This window comes from Heterocephalus glaber, unplaced genomic scaffold (assembly GCF_053883595.1).
Source record: "Heterocephalus glaber isolate CG9 unplaced genomic scaffold, H.glaber_assembly_v1.0 deba00001613, whole genome shotgun sequence".
Taxonomy (NCBI): Eukaryota; Metazoa; Chordata; class Mammalia; order Rodentia; family Bathyergidae; genus Heterocephalus; species Heterocephalus glaber.
The window spans coordinates 34,606,001-34,625,513 of record NW_028258384.1 but is presented as its reverse complement, the minus strand read 5'-3'; the positions used below and the strand labels follow the sequence as shown (position 1 = coordinate 34,625,513).

The 19,513-nt window shown below is 38.1% G+C and overlaps 1 protein-coding gene and 1 pseudogene across 4 annotated transcripts in view; both read left to right on the top strand.

Annotated features, from left to right (window-relative positions):
• Positions 1-19,513, top strand: part of Col4a6 (collagen type IV alpha 6 chain) — a 416,524-nt gene that overhangs the window by 295,616 nt on the left and 101,395 nt on the right. The window lies entirely within an intron of this gene.
• Positions 14,708-14,849, top strand: LOC147822550 (U2 spliceosomal RNA; annotated as a pseudogene).

Genomic DNA, 19,513 nt, shown 5'->3' with positions numbered 1-19,513 from the left:
GGAAGAGATGACAATCCTAAATATATATGCACCAAATACAAATACCCCCAACTATACAAAACAAATATTAATAGACATGAAAAACCAAAGAAACACTAACACAATTGTAGTGGGGGACCTCAATACCCCACTATCACAAATAGACTGATCATCTAGACAAAAAGTTAACAAGGAAATCCTAGAACTGAACCAAGCTATTGAACAAATGGAGTTAATAGATGTTTACAGAGTGTTCCACCCCACAAAATGGGAATACACATTCTTTTCGGCTGCACACAGTTCATTCTCCAGAATAGACCACATGCTAGCTCATAGGACATATCTAAGTAAATGTAAAAGAATTGAGGGGCCGGGGATTTAGCTCAGTGGTTTCAACGCCTGCTACGCAAGTGCAAGGACCCGAGTTCGATCCCCAGTACCAAGAAAAAAGAAAAAAAAAAGAATTGAAGTTACTCCCTGTATATTATCAGACCATTGTGCGATGAAATTGGAGATCAATAACATAAGAAACTGCAAAACCCCAACAAATACATGGAAACTGAATAACACCCTCTTGAACAACCAGTGGGTCACAGAAGTAATTAAAGAAGAAATTAAACAGTTTCTACAAGTAAATGAAAATGCCAGTACAGCATACAGGAATCTATGGGACACAATGAAAGTAGTTCTACATGGGAAATTCATAGCAGTGAATGCCCATATTAGGAAAACAGAGAAAACTCAGATAAATAACCTAATGCAAAACCTCAAGCTCCTAGAAAAAAGATGAGCACAGCAAACCCAAAGCTCACACAAGAGAGGAAATTATAAAGATTAGGGCAGAAATCAATGCAATGGAGACTAAGAGAACAATACAAAAAATCAATGAATCAAAGAGTTGGTTTTTTGAAAGAATAAATAAAATCAATAAACCTTTAGCCAACCTTATCAAAAAAAGGAAAGAAAAGGCACAAATACATGCAATTAAGAATGAAAAATGTTGTTGTATACCTACAATGTACCAATAAAAGAATTTAATACAAAAAAAAAAAGGAATGCAAAAACAGTAAGTGCCGATGAGGATGCAGGGTTAAAAGGAACCCTGCTACACTGTTAGCAGGAATGTAAATTAGCACAACCACTGTTGAAATCAGTATGGAGTTTCCTTTAAAAACTAAAAATACTGTAGAACTACCACACAACCCAAGTATTCCATTTCCTGGTATACACCCAGAAGAATCAAAGTTAGCATACTATAGGGATTCCTGCACACCTACATTTATAGTGACACAGTTCACAGTAGCTAAGTTATGGAAGCTAGATGCTCATCAATGAATGAATGGATAAAGAAAATGTGATATACATACGCATATATATACACTATATATATATATATATATATATATATATATATACACTAGTGGAGTAATATTCAAACACAAAGAAGAACAAAAATATGTCATTTTCAGGAAAATGGATGGAACTGGAGATCAAAAAATTAAGTGAAATAAACCAGACTCAGAGAGACTATGATCACATTTTCTCTCACAGGCAGAATCTAGGGGTCAAAAGATGATATGAAAATAGAAGAAAAATTATTATAGAAGAAGAAGGTGGTTGGAGGAATAGAAGATAACAGAGATGATGAGGTGGATGAGATCAGAGCATATATATATATATATATATATATATATATATGAATAAATACACCATAAAGAAACCCACTATTCTGTATAATTAATATGCACTAATAAAAAATAAGAAAACAAAACAAAACAAAAAAAGAATGAAAAAGGTGAAGTCACAACAGATCCAACAGAAATTCAGAGGATCATCAATACCTACTTTGAGAACCTCTACTCCAATAAAATGGAAAACACAGAAGAAACGGGCAGATTCCTAGATACTTAGATTGAATTTAAAGTGTTACTCCCTTTTTTAGAAAAGTCAACACCCACTGCTGGTGTTGTTATCAAGTGCTATTACAGGCCTTGTGCTTTAATTTCAGCCAGTAGTAACAAAATATCAAACCTTGGAAATAACCCCAATGTCTAATTTGAATGGCTAATATAATACTTCAGCGGGAAGTAGTATTATGTATACTCTAGAAAAGGTGTAATTAAAATGAATGAAAACATGGAGTATGCTGAACAAAGTTTAAAAAGTACAAACTTGTATGCAATGATTGCAGCTATGTGAAAAAATACATCTGCACTGGACAAACTGGAAAGTGGTTAATTCTGAAATCCAACTGCTTGGGTTGGGTGGAAGAAATTATGGGTCAATTTAGGTTTTCTTAAAATTTTATCTAACATACTGGGTTTGTTTTTTTGTAATACAATATAAGAAAACTACTTTTGCTTGGATTTATGTTAAGTAATTTACTGTTATGAAGTACATTGCATCAACTTGTCTTGTTTACTTACATGTTCAATTGATTAAATGTTAATTATTACGGGGCTTGTCTTGGGCATAGAAGTTTTATTTTTTAATCCAGAATCTTTTACTCTAACTAAAGTAGGTAAGATGGTGGCTATAAGAAAACTTGCTTAAAGGTTCAATTGTTTTATTTCCTGTTGCTTAAACTTTAGAACTTTAGAAGTTTTCCTATCATTAATCATGTTTTAGAGTTCTGGTGACAACTATTCAAAATGAACTTTTTTGATAATCATATAAACTAAAGATGTGAATTATTTTACAGATTTTTTGTCATTATCTACAATTTGCTTTTCTTTATAAATTTGTTAGGGAATAGATAATTTACTTCCCAATACCTCAAAAGGATATATACAGATTCTACCATCTTAAATAAAATTAGTTTTTAGAACAATTTTAATTGATATATAGTTGAGCTACAACTGAATATAGTAGATTAGGATTAGTAAACATGCTTTGTGATTTCAGTTCTTTGAAATTTGTTGAGATATGCTTTATGGACCAATTTGTAATCTACACAGTAAATGTTTTGTGTAGAATTGAAAAACATACGTGTTGTACAGTTATGGGATGCAGTATTCTGTATACGTTTGATTAGATCAAGTTTCTTCAAGTCTAATATATCTTTAATGATTTTCTGTCTTCTGTTCTATCAATTACTTAGAAAGATATGTTAAAATCTGTCAGTGATTGTGGATTTGTCTACTTCTGTCAGTCTGTTTTTGAGGTATATATAAATTTAAAATTGTGTTATCTTTATGTTGAAAGATAAATTTTATTTCTTTGAAAAAAAAACAGTCCAAAGACAGCTACATCAATTTAAACACACACACACACACACACACATGACAACAATAACCAAATTAGATACATGCATATCCTGGACTTAGTAATTAGAGAAAATACCTGGAGAGGGGATAGATATGGCCATGGTAATGTAGATGACGGAAAACAATAAAATAAAAGGTGATATCTGGTGATATTCACGAATTGAGAGGGGTGTGATTAACTCCACTCTTTTTACTTAAGTGCCTCCCCCCAGTTTTAAGTGATATTGGAAGGAACATATTAAGTCCAACTAGGGAAATCTGAGAAGTGTGGAAGGGGTCAGATTTGAGCTGAGCCTTGAAGGATGGTAGAACCTTGGTAGTGTTCTGGAAAAGAAGGGCATTTTTGGCCTGCTAACAACTTAGTTAAGAGCCAGGTGGTGGGAGAATGTAAGATAGGTTTAAGTATCAGCCAAGCAACTGTTGTTATATTTGAAGTCAAAGGCAAGTAGTGGTGTTTAGTGGAAAATAAGTCTACAAAGACAGATAAGAGCTTAATGGTGAAGGGCTTTCAATGCCTAACTATGGAGTTTGGGTTTTATTTTGAAAGTAATAGGAATTGATTTGTAATTTTTTAAGCAGGGAAGCAGTAGGATCCAATCTGGGAAGATTATTATCCACACAGTGTTAGAGGAATTGCAGCAATGTTTGGATACAGAGAGAACTCCAAAAGCTATTGTCAATATCCATATGAGAGCTAATGAGGAATTGAAAAAGGCATTGGTTATTGGTTCCTAATGCTAACATTAAGAGTGCTGTGGAAAAGAACTTGGGAAATTGGTAGGACTTGAGACGTGAATAATGTGGTGTCTTATCTTTATTGTAGAAGTGTTACAAGTTGTAGGTGGTGAATGAAATCACTAAGACAGAGGCAAAAGCCTTTGGGCAGAATGGAAGGGAGCAATGAAGTGGACTGTGAGAGGACAAAAGACTGAAGGTCCTATGGAACAGTGCAGTGAAAGTTATGGAGAGAGGTTCAGAAGAAAAAAAAATGTCAATGACAAATGCTACAAAGAAACTATATGGGATTAGAATTTAGCAGAGATCACTGGTTACTTTCCAGAGAGTATTCTCAAAAGAGAAGAATTGGTAGGCTCAGATTGCCTGTAGTTGAAGAGAGTGGGAGGGGAAAGAGTGGAGGCAGTGAGCTTTGGCTAGTCTGGCAAGACTTTTTTCTGGAAGTGTGGTAGAAAGATGAGGTGGTAGTTTGTGAGAAATGGAAATCAGGGAGTCAGAGGAATGGCTTTTTTTTTTAGTGTTAGGCAGACAAGAGCTTGTTTTGAAGACAAAAGGAAAGCAACCAGTCCAGAAAACATAAGGAAGAAGACCTACGTAGGAGCCTAAGGGAAAGGTGCCCCAGATCAGCCTACCTGCAAAACTCCTTGAAAGCTAGCCTTGCTATAACTCAGTTAACACCTTCCCCCTAATTGTGTCCCTTCATTTTGCTTTTAGGAGAGCTTTGCTCTCCCAGATGGACACAGAGCTCTCCCCAAATATACCAACCCCTCTTTTTTTTCTCCTGGGTTCTGGAGACCAGTTGAAACTGGACTAACAAAGAAACTTTTCTGTTGATCAGCAAGTCAAGAGAAGTGATTTAACTGCTTTATCTGTCCAAAGAACCTGAAGCACTCAAAGCCTAGTAGATGAAAGTACCCCGAAGATTCGTTTTCCACTCAGCTGTACGGCACAATTGTTGCTACTCCTGGCTGTGGCAGGCTTCATTTGGGACTTTAACAGTATAGAAAACTCTGTTAACTTTTTCTGAAAGATTGCCAGCACCAGATCTAGAAGCTTTTTAAATCCTCATTAAACCAGAAAATGAAAAAGGCTGTGATGGAAGAGGAGGTTACAGAGACATGGGGCCTCCTGCCTGGTTAACCCTCTCAGGCTAAGCTCCAAGACTGGCCTTTTTCTTCCACAAGTCCTAGGGTTTGGCCTGTTTTGATTCCTTTTCCAGTTTCCATGCCCTCCATCCCCAAATTCCCACCTAGATTCAGGATAGTTTCCTGATATATCCCTAGCTCCACTTTCTCTAGGGATCAGACAATTGACTTTAAGTTATTTAAAGTGTTTCTTCTGCTTCTAATTTAAAGGGAACAATCAGGCAAAGTGAGCTGTAACCAAAAAGTAGATGATAATGGGGTAATGGGGAAGGAACAGAGGATGAGGAATTCTGAAAAAACTCGAGTCTTCCATGTAGCATGAACATGTGGGCCACTTGCTTTCCTCCTCACGCAGGCCATTAGCTGTAACCTGGGAGTTAGCACCATTATCTCTGCTGCAGCCAAGACTATCTCATTTTGAGTTAACATTGGAATATTAAATATTAGACCTGCTCTAACATTTAATATTAGACCAAGTGTTCCGTCTAGGGTAGATGTGGAATGACAATGCTAATAGTCTTATGGATTTTCTCCAGGTATGGATCTCCAGATCTCTCCCTCTCCCTTCCCCTCTCCCCACTTCCTCTCCCCTCCCCCTCCCCCTCTTCCTTTCCCTCTCTCTCCCTGTCTTTCTCTTTCTCTCCAGATTTGTCTTAAAAGAAATGATTCAAGAATTAAATGCTGTACATAATTTATATTCATACGTAGTTCAGACTTCTCACTTTGAGAGAGGCCAAATTTTCTAGTAAAATTACTAGCTCCCATCTGACTCACTGTCCACATGGAGCCCAAGATCAGCTATTTCCTTGGTGCTCTCATTGTCCTCCTATTGAGCCTGTCCTTCTTCCTTCAGCCTCAGCTTCACCCTTAGTACTTCTGATGTATCCAATGCCCTACCCTGGAAAACTCCACCACCTACTCTGCCTGCTCCAGTTCCCAGGCTGCCAACCATTGTTTGATGAATGTTTTATATATATATATGTAAAATCTTCTCCAGTGTCAGCTGAGCTCTCAGTGCCTTTTGGCAAACCTTCACACTTTTATAACAATTGAATTCCTGCCATATCCTCTACAACATCTTCTGGCCATTTCCAGTCATCCTCAATTCAATTCCCTCCCCTCTCTACCTTGACCTTATTTCCTGTTTATTGAAAAAATTCAGCTCATTTTAAACTAGACTTTCCCCACTTCTCTCTTACTTACTTACTTATTGATTGATTGATTGATTGATTGATTGATAACTACTGGGTCTTTTTCTTTACACATCCTCCTTCACTCTCTACTTTAGAGGAAAAAAGACTCCTGTACGTTCGAGGCAAATCATCAATGTTTCTTGGGTTCAAAATCATGTCCCTTCCATCCTTCTCTATGTTACAGTGTACTCATATGTGAGCATAAATTATCTCTGACTTAGACTGAGAGTCCTTCAAGGGTAAGGCCCATTATACATTCATCTCTATGTTCCGAACATACAGCACCATGGCTCATGCATAATAGACACTCAATGAATATTTATTGCAATGATGAGTTATGAAAGGATCAAATAGATTAATTTGAATTCTTTGTACTTTGTACATATACTTTGTTGATTAATAAGGGTACCACTGGGCAATAAGAAAGATGAAGGGAAAAATCAAGAGAATTTAATATGTTCCAGATTCAGGATTTTTGGTGAAGTTACAAGACATTTTAGGAAAAAATTTTGACATAGATTTAGCCCATCTCTTTATAATAAAAAAAGTAGTAACAGTAGAACCACTAGACTGGGACCATGAAGATGTGGCTTTGCTGCCATAAGCTATATGGCCATGGACTAGTTATTTAACCTCTGATCCTCAATTACTTTCTCTAGCATATTTAAGATAAGGTTATTGTGATGGAGTCCTGGATGTGAAAATACTTTGAAATCTGAAGCTCTTTTCCAATGCATACTTGTAGTTCTTATTCCTAATGCCACTAATAACTCTGGAGCTTCTACTTGCCATCTCTACTACAGCTGGTGCTACTTCCATGGCTCATCTTTCCTGTTGTACATAGAGCCTGATTTAATCTTAACATCCAAAAGGCATGTAAAAAGGCAAAGTTATCAGCAATGTGGAGCCTTTGCCCATCAGACACCCTTCCCAATTCTTTTTGGCCTGTGTGTTTCTGTGCAGATGGCTTTACTTGTCCAGAGGGACTGTTGTATACAGGGAGAGATAGGGAAGGCTAGGGAAAATGTAAGTCATCCCATCTTCAATAGCAAATACATACACGAAAAAATGTTCAACATCACTGGTCATTCGAGAGATGCAAATGAAAACAACGCTGAGATTCCACCTCACTCCAGAAAGAATGGCTGCTATCATGAAATCAACCAATAACAAATGCTGGCAGGGCTGTGGGGAAAGAGGAACCCTGCTCCACTGCTGGTAGGAGTGTAGACTGGTGCAGCCACTGTGGAAAACAGTATGGAGATACCTCAAAGAACTAGGACTGGAAATCCCATTTGACCCAGCTATTCCACTGCTGGGGATCTTCTCCAAAGAATTAAAAGAATCATACCACAGTGATATATGTGCACCCATGTTAGTAGCAGTGCAGTTTGTAATAGCTAAAACTTGGAAACAGCCCAAATTCCCATCCACTGGAGACTGGATGAAGAAAATGTGGTGTTTTTTTATAAAATGGAGTACTACTCAGCCATAAAAAATGAGAAATTAGAGACATTTATAGCTAAGTGGATGCACATTGAAGCAATACTCTTAAGTGAAATAAATAGGACACACATGTGTAAATACCGAATAGTTTCTCTGGTGTGAGAAACTGAAAGTGTAAATAAGGACTAAATGTATAATAGGTAATGTGAAATAGGAAGAAAAGGGGCAAAGGGGAAGGAAGTGGGAGGGCTAGGGGAAAGGATAGAAGGGAATGGGCTGCAGACAGGCAGGTCAGCCCACGCCCTGCCGAGGTCCCCAGTCACGCGGAACACATGCCGAATCAGCCCGCTGCAGACAGGCAGGTCTGTGCACGCCCTACCCAGGTCCTGAGTCATGCGGAAGACACCGAATCACCCCACTGCAGACAGGCAGCCACCTGATTCCACATTACCAAGGCGCAGAGGACACCAGACCACCAGACCAAGGTACTGAGTCCCACTGTTCCCAGCACAGAGGTAGGGGCTTCTGAGCCGTCATCCCACTGCTCCTGGTCCAGAGGAAGGGGCTTCCCAGTCACCATTCCTCCCGCTGCTCCCAGTCCAGAGGGAGGGGCTTCTGAGACACGATCCCACTGCTCCTGGTCCAGAGGAAGGGGTTTCCCGGCCACCATCCCTCCGGCTGCTCCCAGCCCACAGGAAAGGGCTTTTGGGTCACCATCCCTACTGCTGCTCCCGGCCCCTGTCCCACCTCACCCAGCTCACAGGAGGTAATCCATGAAGGCGATAACAGCCCCCCGCCACAGTCGAAATGAGAAAACATGTAAATAAGTCTCAAAATCAGACTTCCAGATCACCTACAGCAACCCCAAAGGGAAATGAGATGGAACCCTCTGATACTCAACCACCTGGACCCACTGAACTGGCAACAAAAGGGGATCTGGAAAAAATGAAATCAGAAGTAATTTCTCAGATAACAGGAGAAATTGTGCCCTTAGAGCAAGACATGATTAATAAATCTAGAGAGGAGCTGAGGAACATGATGGAATCCCAACATAAGAAACAAATGGAATCCATAAAACAGATGCAAATAGATTTCCAGGACATGAAAAACTCCATTGAAAGTCTACACAGCAGAATGAGCCAATGTGAGGACAGAATTTCAGACATACATGATAAGATTGCAATTATTGACCAGGAAAAGAAAAATTGCTTCAAAATTATAAGGGAACATGAGAAATCAGTCCAGCAGCTGCTAGATGATGCAAAAAAGAATAACATAAGACTGATTGAGCTCAATGAAGAAACAGGAGAGAGTGGAGATGACATAAAAAATCTCTTCACAGAAATAATGGCAGAAAACTTCCCAAGCAGGGGAAAAGAGCTTGACATACAGATAAGTGAGGCATATAGGACTCCAAATAGCCTTGATCAAAAAAAATCTACACATAGGCATATAATTGTTAAGATTCCAGAAACACAACAGAAGAACAAAGTTCTCCAAGCAGTCAGAAAAAAGAAATAAATCACATACAAAGGAAAGCCCATCAGAATCCCAGCAGACTTCTCAACACAAACCATCAAGGCAAGAAGAGCTTGGAGTGACATATTCCAAGCCCTAAAAGAAAACAGCCTCCAACCCAGATTGATGTACCCTGCAAAACTATCTTTCAAAATGGATGGAGAAATAAGATACTTTCATAACAAAGAGGACCTTAGGAACTTCGTGAATACCAAACCAGCACTCCAAAGAATTTTACACAATAGCCTAGGAACAGACATTGAGGATCACAACCCCAGGAAGCAAAGCAGAATGAACCCATCTGGCATGACAAGAAATTAAATGTAAAGGGGGAGACCCCACCAAAAAGAAAACGTCATGGCAATGACAAGTCAATATGTTTCAGTTATAACCATCAATGTTAATGGTCTCAATTCACCAATCAAAAGAAATAGACTGGCAGAATGGGTCAAGAAGCAAAATCCAACAATATGCTGCATACTAGAAAAACACTTAATTCAAAAGGAAACTCATAGACTGAAAGTTAAAGGGTGGAAAACAATACTCCATGCGACAGGAACCCAAAAAAAAGCAGGAGTAGCTATCCTCTTGGCAGATCAAGTAGATTTCAAACCAACACTAACTAAGAGAGATGGAGAAGGACACTACAACCTTGTAAAGGGAAGAATCCAAGAGGAAGAGATGACAATCATAAATATCTATGCACCAAACACTAGTGCACCCAACTATATAAAACAAATACTAACGGACATGAAAAGCCATATATGCACTAATACAATTATAGTGGGGGACCTCAACACCCCACTGTCACAAATAGATAGATCAACTAGACTAAAAATAAGTAATGAAATACTAGAACTCAATCGAACTCTTGAACAAATGAACTTAACAGATGTTTACAGAGTCTTCCACCCCACAAAATCAAAATACACATTCTTCTCAGCTGCACATGGGTCCTTCTCCAAAATAGACCACATACTCACACATAGAACATGTTTAAGTAAGTGCAAAGGAATTGAAGTTATCCCCTGTATATTATCAGACCATAGTGTGATGAAATTGGAGATCCATAGCAAAAGAAACTCAAAAAATTTCATAAGCACGTGGAAATTGAACAACACACTTCTGCATAGCCAATGGGTCACAGAGGAAATTAAAGAAGAAATCAGACAGTTCCTTCAATTAAATGACAATGACAATACAACGTATCGGAATCTATGGGACACAATGAAAGCAGTCTTATGAGGGAAATTCATAGCAGTGAATACACATATTAGGAAAACAGAATGATCCCAATTAAACAACCTGATGCTGAACCTCAAGCTTCTAGAAAAAGAAGAGCAAGACAACCCCAAAGCTCATACAAGGGAAGAAATTATAAAGATCAGAGGAGAAATCAATGCAATGGAGACTAAGAGAAAGATACAAAAAGCAATGAAGCCAAGAGTTGGTTCTTTGAAAGAATCAACAAAATTGACAAACCTTTAGTCATCCTTGTCAGAAAAAGGAAAGAAAAGGTCCAAATCCATGCAATTAGGAATGAAAAGGGTGAAACTACAACAGACCCAGCAGAAATCCAGAGGATCATCAATACCTACTTCCAGAACCTATATGCCACTAAGATGGACAACACAGAAGAAATGGACAGATTCCTAGATACATATGAATTACCAAAGTTGAATGAAGAAGACCTAAAAATTCTGAACAACCCAATATCAACCAAGGAAATTGAAAATGTAATTAAAAACTTATCACCTAAGAAAAGCCCGGGCCCTGATGGCTTCACTGCTGAATTCTACAAGACATTTAGAGAGGAACTGCTGCCACTACTGTTTAAACTCTTCAATGAAATTGAAAGAGAAGCAATACCCTGAAATTCATTCCTGGAAGCAAGCATCACCTTGATCCCCAAAGCAGAGAAAGACCCAACTGAAAAAGAGAACTATAGGCCAATCTCACTAATGAACATAGATGCAAAAATCCTTAATAAGATAATGGCAAACAGAATGCAGAAGATCATCAAGAAGATCATACACCCTGATCAAGTGGGATTCATCCCAGGGATGCAGGGATGGTTCAATATACGAAAATCAATTAATGTAATACACTATATCAATAGAGGCAAGGACAAAAACCATATGATTATCTCCATAGATGCAGAAAAAGCATTTGACAAAATCCAACATGCATTTATGAAAAAAACCCTACAAAAAATTGGAAAAGATGGTCTCTACCTCAAACTGATAGAAGCCATCTATGAAAAACCAACAGCCAATATCATACTAAATGCTCAAAAGCTGAAATCCTTCACACTCAAATCAGGAACAAGACAAGGATGTCCACTATCACCACTCTTGTTCAATATAGTTCTGGAAACATTAGCCATGGCAATTAGACAAGAGAAAGAAATAAAAGGAATAAAGATAGGAAATGAAGAAGTCAAATTGTCATTATTTGCAGATGACATGATACTCTATATAGAAGACCACAAGAACTCCACCAAAAGTCTTCTAGACTTAATAACCAAATTCAGTCAAGTAGCTGGTTACAAGGTCAACACACAAAAATCAATAGCTTTCCTCTACACAAATGACAGACTCACTGAGAGAGAAATAGGGCAAATAATTCCTTTCACAATAGCATCCAAAAAACTGAAATACCTAGGAATCATCCTAACAAAAGAAATCAAAGACCTCTTCTCTGAAAACTATGGCACTCTGAAAAGAGAGATTGAAGATGATAACAGAAAATGGACAGACATCCCCTGCTCCTGGGTTGGAAGGATTAATATAGTGAAAATGGCCATACTTCCAAAACTGCTATATAGATTTAATGCAATTCCAATTGAGATCCCAGCAGCATACTTCATAGACCTCGAGAAAACAATCCAAAAATTCATTTGGAACAAGAAGAGACCCTGAATAGCAAAAGCAATTCTAGGTAACAGAGACATGGCAGGGGGTATCACAATCCCCAACCTGCAACTCTACTACAAAGCTACTGTGATAAAAACAGCATGGTACTGGCAAAGAAACAGGCTTGAGGACCAGTGGAACAGATTAGAAGATGCAGAAACAACGCCAGACACACTCAGCCATCTCATCTTTGACAAAGGAGCCAAACACCCTCACTGGAGGAAAGATAGCCTGTTTAATAAATGGTGCTGGAAAAATTGGGCTTCAACTTACCAAAGATTAAAACTAGACCTGTATCTCTCACCATGCACTAAACTAAAATCAAAATGGATTAAAGATCTAAATATTAAAATAGAAACTCTGAACCAGTTGGAACAGAGGTTAGGTAGCACCCTTGAAGACATCACTGGAGGAAAAGATTTTATGAACAAAACCTCAGTTGCCCGTGAACTAGCATAAACAATCAACAAATGGGATCTCTTCTTATTAAAAAGCTTCTGCACAGCAAGAGAAACCACCAGCAGCGTGAAGAGACAACCCACAATGTGGGAAAAAATCTTCACCTGCTCTTCCTCAGACAAAGGTCTACTATCTCGAATCTATAAAGAATTTAAAAAGATCAGACCTCCCAAATTTAAAGACCCAATCCAAAAGTGGGCATCTGAAATGAGCAGACATTTCTCAGACAAAGAAGTAGAAATAGCAAATAAATACATGAAAAAATGTTCAACATCACTGGTCTTTCGAGAGATGCAAATGAAAACAACACTGAGATTCCACTTCACTCCAGAAAGAATGGCTGCTATCATGAAGTCAACCAATAACCAATGCTGGCGGGGCTGTGGGGAAAGAGGAACCCTGCTCCACTGCTGGTGGGAGTGTAGACCGGTGCAAGCACTGTGGAAATCAGTATGGAGATACCTCAAAGAGCTAGGACTGGAAATCCCATTTGACCCAGCTATTCCACTGCTGGGGATCTTCCCCAAAGAATTAAAAGAATCATACCACAGTGATATATGTGCACCCGTGTTCATAGCAGCACAGTTTGTGATAGCTAAAACTTGGAAACAGCCCAAATGCCCATCAACTGGAGACTGGATAAAGAAAATGTGGTTTTTTTATAAAATGAAGTACTAGTCAGCCATAAAAAATGAGAAATTAGAGACATTTATAGCTAAGTGGATGCACATTGAGGCAATACTCTTAAGTGAAATAAATAGGACACAGATGTGTAAATATCGAATAGTTTCTCTGGTGTGAGAAACTGAAAGTGTAAATAAGGACTAAAAGTATAATAGTTAATGTGAAATAGGAAGAAAAGGGGCAAAGGGGAAGGAAGTGGGAGGACTAGAGGAAAGGATAGAAGGGAATGGGATTAATATGAGAAAATGGACAAATAGGAACAAAATCTTTGTAAATAGGGAGGACTGGAGGGGTTGAAGGGAGGGCTGGGCAAGGGTGAAAAATAAGAACCAAGAGAGACTATGTAAAGGTACAAATTTCCAATGATGAATGTCATTATATTGTATACCTAAAATGTAGCAATGATTAGAATGAACAATCGATAATGTAAAATAGGAATAAAAGGTTCAAAGGGGTAGGGGTAGTGGGAGGGGCAGGGGAAAGGAAAGAAGGGAAAGGAAAAAATGCTGAGAAATGGAAAAAATGGAAATAAAGTCTTTGTAAATAGGGAAGGGTGGAGGGTGTGAAGGGAGGGTTAGGAATGGAGAAAAATTAAGAACCAAGATGCATTACATAAAGGTACAATTCCCAGTGAGAAATGTAATTGTGTTGTATACCTACAATGTACCAATAAAAGAATTTAATACAAAAAAAAAAGTCATCCCATCTTCTTAAATGCAAACCCACTACTCGCTGGGAAGTATATGATAGGCTATGCCAGAGTGCCAGCCAGCCTTACCATATTAGCAGAGTCTAACTTTGGGCATGTGTGTCTCCTTACATTCATGGATACATATATGAATGCTCTTCTCGTTCCAGATAAATACAAGAGTGTAGGTTGCATGGGAACAGCACAGAGACTGTGTGAATACATTACTCCCCTCTTTTCTTTGCCCTTTCTTCTCAGAGCTCACTGAGTTGTTCGGCAGGTGAGTCCCTACAGGGAATTTCTTTGACCCTACCCTTGTCTTATTTAAGGAGCAGTGCTTAATTTCTCCCTGTTACCTTCAATTCTGAAAACCTGATGTCTTCTCATCAGAGAATCAGGGAAGTCAAAAGCAATCATCTCATACCAGCTCAGTACTGGAGCAAAGGTTGTATAGTATATCAATGATGAGTAATTTATTATCTCAGAGAAAAATGCTAAAATTATGCCTTCTCTAATGGAATAAATACACTATAGCAAAATTGCTGTAAAGTGAATTTCTGGCAAGTCTTGTTTTACTGTGATTTTCATTCTAAACCATGGCTATGTTTTGCTAGAAAAATGAAAAGCAAAAGATTCTCTCTGCGTTGTAATTAAACCATGCATTTAAAAATAAACCACAATCGCTTCTCGGCCTTTTGGCTAAGATCAAGTGTAAAAATAAACCACATATTTTAATAGTGCAGGTTTAATCATTTAAAACTATAATGAGAATCTTGTGCTAGACAGTCAATTTTTCCCCACCTTTCACTACTTAAATTCTGCTCTTTGTTTTATTCAGTCTTTTTCTACTGAAACCTCCTCCATGTGAGCCCTTATTTAAGGGCTTATTGACTTATAAGCTCAGCAAATGGGAGGGTTTTTTATTGGAGTGTAATTATTCATGTTTTGCCTCCAAAGCAAAACTTTCTTGATAGAATGAATGTGCAGCTCCTTTTTGCATACATGCCTAAACTGATGCTCAGAGCAACCCAGGAAATAGAGCAAGTTGTATCCCCATTTTGCTGATGAGAAGACAAAGCCATTTTGCTGATGAGAAGACAAAGCCTAGCTGTCTCAAGATCCTATAGCTAGAAAATGGGAGCAGGGAATTTAACCTAAATTTTATGATTCTTCTTCAGACAGGAGAATGTTCTGAGCAGCAAAGGCAGCATCAATCCCAGTTTTCTAGAAAGCTTTTTTAAGGGGCTGATGCCACAAATCATTTTCAAGTTGTCCTTCTAAATTTTAAGAAGGAAAACAAAATTGTAGCAAATTAAGTACTCTATGCTTTCCCAACAAGTCTTTTAGTTTTAGGTTAAATTCATCCCAAATAGAGCTATGTTTACTTTTTCCTGCAGTCTGGAAACTCAAACACTAGGTAAGCATCTTTGCATAGATTGCGTATCCATTCCAAGGATTGTATGGACTCATTCAACCATTTGTAATACTTACATAGATGTTTATTCTGTTCTTATTTTTATTGCCAAATATGGATCATAGTTACAGTTTCATTTGATTTTTGATTCTGTGACTCCCAATTACAATCAACAAAAAGAAAGCTTCATCTGGTTTCTGATACAGTTTTATGCATATATTATGGAGAAAAGAGAGATATGAAAATTCTTCCTCAACTTATTTGACTCTCTATAGACATTCTTCAGGGGGAAGGAAAAATATGACTTTAAAGACTAAATCCTTCAATATCAGCTCAGCACAATGATAATCAAATTAGTATGTTGCGCCTATATTCACTCTTCTAACTTAATATGTTAGCACTGGGGACTCATAGAACATGAGAATTTGTCTACTAGAGCCTAGTAAACTGTCCATTGCCCACTGACCAAATTAAAGAGACCATTTTAATTGCAGAACAAGAAAAAATCATTCTTTTTGAATTTTGGATAGTACCATTCCTTGAAGTTCATTTTATGACTGTATTAATTTCACTAGTAAATTTCTATGAAATAGTACCTGTTCATTGAAAAATTTGGGCAAAGTTTGAGTTAAATTTGTCTGTTATAAAAAAAATAACAATGTTTTCTGTCTGGTGTAGCTCTTACTAAGGATTTGGTTTTTACATTCAGAGAATTGTTCAATGCAGAGAAACAGTGTAGCTGACAACAGCCAGTGGAATGGGTGTGTGTGTCTTTGCAAACAGAGCATGTGGATGCATGTCTCCATGCCTGAGCTGGCTGCTTCAAACACTAATTATAGCTGAAGAACTAGAAAAGAAATGTGTTTTCATTTATGTATTGAGAGGAAACCTCTAAAAGTGCTTCTTAACTGTTTCAGACACAGAATTTGGAAGGTTCATTCTTTGCTAGACACCACCACTAATCTATTTCACTATCATTTATGTATTCATTTGACAAAAATGATCACTGCTCTTGCTGGTAAATTGTAGATGATGCTAACATTATTAAGCTGCACCAGGGCTTCTTGGGCTGTGAAATGGATCTGTATATCAGCGTGATATGAGTCTTTACCTTCCATATGTTGGGTATACTCTGCAGCTTCTGGTGTTATTTCTCCTGTCCTTCTGTAGACTATATTATTCTATCAGTGCTGTTACTAGGAGAGTGGGTTACAGGGCTCCATAAATGCCCATCTCCATTAGTTCCAACAAAGGAGCACAAAGTTGATTGAGAGGCTCTGATACCAGCTCTGCTGCTGAGCAGCTATGTGACTTTAGTCAGCTCCATTGACTAACTGCTTTGCAGCTTAACACTCACAGCCTGCCTCACAGATATGTCTGAGGGCCATCGCAGGCAAGGGGAATGAAATCGCTCAGACGCAGCCTTTGTATGGCTCTCAGCAGCTTTTTCACAACTGTGTTTTTGTTGTCTGCTGCACACCATAGACTGCACCTCCAGTAGAGAATACAGTAGAGAATAAAGCCAACCTTCTTGCCCTCTTGAACCTTCTAATTTAATGGGAAAAAACAGACGCTGAACCTCTCCCTACATGTTCCCCACATATCTTAAATTCTGTCTGTATGAAAGTGAACTCATCTTCCACCCACTACTCTTTTTTCCTTATAAGGTTTCCTCATGTCAAAGAAGAGATCCCCACCTTGTCTAGTCAAAAAAACCTTTGTACCTTCCTCAGTTTTACCTATTGATTGCAATGTGGCACTATCTTTGTAGTCTTTAGCTTCTCAAATATCTCTCAAATCTGTCTTCTCCCTTTGTCTAGTATCATGAACCTAATCTTTCCTCTCTTTTCCAGTGTCATTAACCTAATTACATTTCTCAAGGAGGTCAAGCTTCCTTACTGAGTTATCTGTCTCTGGCCCTGCTGCCCCATATCCACTTTTCTTCTTGTGCTGCTATAATGAGAAGAAAAGGGTGGTGACTTAAGCCATAGTAATAAAGGAAAGCTAAGGGCTTTTCTGAAATTCTGAATCACAACCCTGCAAAAGTCACTATCATTTGCTAAATAAAAATAATATACAACCACCATCAAGAAGTAACTTATACTTCACATTTACTCTGCTAAATGGGTTTCAGCAGGGATTTTCCAAGTGTGGTCTTCAACCCTGTAGTATCAGCACCACCTGGGAGCCTATTAAATATGCAAAATCTTAGACCCACCCAGACCTACTATATCCGAGACTCAGGAATAGGGCTCTGCCAGCTGTCTTTAAACATCACCACCAGGTAATTCTGATGTGCGCCAAGGAGCAAAAATCATGGTTTACATGAATTATCTCATTTAACCTTTATAATTATCCTGTGGCAATGGTGTCAAACCTATGGCACATGCACCGCAGTGGGGTTTGAGGAATTGAAAGCTCTAAAAGGTTCACTGCCCTATGGCATAGACATTAGAACGATCCTTTTTTTGTAACTGTATATCCTTTTATTGGTACGTGTTAGGTATACAATATAATAACATTCATCATTGGAAATTTGCACCTTTACATAATCTCTCTTGGTTCTTATTTTTTAACCCTTCCCCTACCCTCACTTCAATCCCATCATCCCTCCCTAATTACAAAGACTTTGTTTCCTTTTTTTCACTTTCTCATATTAATTCCATTCCCTTCTTTCCTTTCCACTACACCTCCCACTTCCCCTTCCACTTTGCCACTTTTCTTTATATTTCACATTATCTATTATAACTTTTAATCCTTTTTACACTTTCAGTTTCTCACACTAGAGAAACTATTCATATTTACACACATGTGTCCTATTTGTTCACTTAAGAGTATTACCTCAATGTGCATCCATTTAGCTAAAAATGTCTCTAATTTCTCATTTTTTATGGCTGAGTAGTACTCCATTTTATTAAAAACAGCCACATCTTCTTTATCCACTCTCCAGTTGATGGGCATTTGGGCTGTTTCCAAGTTTTCGCTATTACAAACTGCGCTGCTATGAACATGGGTGCACATATATCACTGTGGTATGATTCTTTTAATTCTTTGGGGAAGATATGCAGCAGGGGAACAGCTGGGTCAAATGTGACTTCCAGTCCTAGTTATTTGCGGTATCTCCATACCGATTTCCACAGTGGTTACACCAGTCTACACTCACACCAGCAGTGGAGTAGTGTTCCTCTTTCCCCACAGCCTCCCCAGCATTTGTTGTTGGTTGATTTCTTTTTTTTTTCTTAAATTCTTTTATAGGTACATTGTAGGTATACAACACAATTACATTTCTCATTGGGAATTGTACCTTTACATAATGCATCTTGGTTCTTATTTTTCCCCCATTTCTAGCCCTCCCTTTACCCCCTCCACCCTTCCCTATTTACAAAGACTTTATTTCCATTTTTTCCATTTCTCATCATTTTTCCTTTCCCTTCTTTCCTTTCCCCTGCCCCTCCCACTACCCCTACCCCTTTGGACCTTTTCTTCCTATTTTGCATTATCGATTATTCATTCTAATCATTGGTACATTTTAGGTATACAATATAATGACATTCATCATTGGAAATTTGCACCTTTACTAATCTCTCTTGGTTCCCATTTTTCACCCTTGCCCAGCCCTCCCTTCAACCCCTCCATTCCTCCCTATTTACAAAGATTTTGCTCCTATTTTTCCATTTTCTCATATTAATCCCATTCCCTTCTATCCTTTCCCCTAGCCCTCCCACTTCCTTCCCCTTTGCCCCTTTTCTTCCTATTTCACATGACCTATTATACATTTAGTCCTTATTTGCACTTTCAGTTTCTCACACCAGAGAAACTATTCAGTATTTACACATGTGTGTCCTATTTATTTCACTTAAGAATATCACCTTAATGTGCATCCATTTAGCTATAAATGTCTCTAATTTCTAATTTCTTGATAGCAGCCATTCTTCCTGGGGTGAGGTGGAATGTCAGCTTTGTTTTCATTTGCATCTCTCCAATGACCAGTGATGTTGAACATTTTTTCAAATGTTTATTTAGCATTTCTCCTTCTTTGTCTGAGAAATGTCTGTTCATTTAAGATGCCAA